Source organism: Wyeomyia smithii, chromosome 1 (assembly GCF_029784165.1).
Source record: "Wyeomyia smithii strain HCP4-BCI-WySm-NY-G18 chromosome 1, ASM2978416v1, whole genome shotgun sequence".
In the NCBI taxonomy this organism is placed as follows: Eukaryota; Metazoa; Arthropoda; class Insecta; order Diptera; family Culicidae; genus Wyeomyia; species Wyeomyia smithii.
In genome coordinates this window covers 49,797,449-49,798,808 of record NC_073694.1, presented here as the reverse complement: position 1 = coordinate 49,798,808, position 1,360 = coordinate 49,797,449, and the positions used below count along the sequence as shown (strand labels likewise).

The following is a 1,360-nucleotide window of genomic DNA, read 5'->3' as shown; positions in this document are numbered from 1 at the left end:
CCCGATACTTTAACAATGAAGGTTGATGCAAATGAAAACAGAATACATATGGCAACTCAGTGCGGCCTTTGATTCAAGCGCGGTGTTTGGATTAGTTCGCGTTCAGTTTTGGGCAAATCTCTTAATAGCCTTTTCATTTAATTTCTTTCGGCTCATCCAGGGGGATGGCAACATACTATCTCTTTCTACACGCTCATTATTTGTTACTCTAAAGTGAGTTAGATATGACCCATTTGAAAAAAGTGGAGGTACCCTAATTTGAGTACTTTTACGGTTACTCACTTCTGAGTAAGGGCGTCATACGTCAAAAACTGATTAGAATCTACTCTGTTTATGCAAACCAGGAATTAACGAAATTGAGTACAAGTTACCCAGTTTGCCAAAGTTTGGAAATTTGATGATTTCTGGTTTTTGTAAATCTGACTCAATAAATAAAATAAATTCAGAACAATCAAAACAGATTTATTTTTCATCGAAACATTATAAAAGTTTTAAATCATTCACGTGTCTTTATATAATGCGGCGACCAACCGGTTCACAGTTGCCCGTGAACTGTGGCTCATGTTTTTGTACAGTACGCACACCAGAAAATCCGTCATCATCCGTCACCAAACACTGCGAAGGATTTGAATTGTATTGATTGCATGTATTGGGCACTGTACATCGATACAAATGTTTCCGTTCATTATCACGAATAAAAGCCTGACTTAAAACGGCATCGCAGGACACACAACATGCGGTTGTTCATTTTGAAGAGATGTTTTTTATGTTTTCAAATCCTCTGCAATAATGATGTTGAGCTGAAATTGTTATGGAATATTGTTACATGTTGTTTGTAATGTAGTTGATTAGGAAATTATTGATTTGATGAAACATCAAATACTTACTGCTAGCAAACGAATAAAAAGCGACACCAATTGTTCTTCGGAAACAGATAATATCGCTGTTGAAAACTTTTGACATATACATATACTCAGGGGTGAGTAAACATCATGGATAATAACTCAAAACTGAGTAAACATGGTAATTATGAAAATTTGAGTAAATGTTACTCAATTATCCAGTACCCGATAACTCACTTTTTGACATTTTGCATAAGAATACCAAACTGAGTAGATCCTAATCAAATTAGAGTTAAAATAAAGCAGCGTGTACGTTGAATGAGTGAAGAGTCTTTCCGACTAAAGTGATAAGTATATGGAACTTTTGCTGGGCGCTTGCCTCGGGGCTTTAGTTTTAAATAAAGCCCCGATATGTTGCCTACTGTCAAACGTATCCAGCTTTTTACGCACCCTAATGGCTGTCGCTATAATGCGAGTTCGTAATATGCGAACCTCTCTGCTTACGTCAGATTTGTGAT

At 36.5% G+C, this 1,360-nt stretch overlaps 1 long non-coding RNA gene across 1 annotated transcript; it reads right to left on the bottom strand.

The window, feature by feature from the left end:
- Nucleotides 1-441: 441 nt before the first annotated feature.
- LOC129718253 (uncharacterized) lies at nucleotides 442-1,143 on the bottom strand. The gene is made up of 2 exons (XR_008726833.1): nucleotides 888-1,143; nucleotides 442-800 (listed from the first exon to the last, which is right to left on the bottom strand). It is a non-coding gene; the product is annotated as an uncharacterized LOC129718253 (long non-coding RNA).
- Nucleotides 1,144-1,360: the final 217 nt, after the last annotated feature.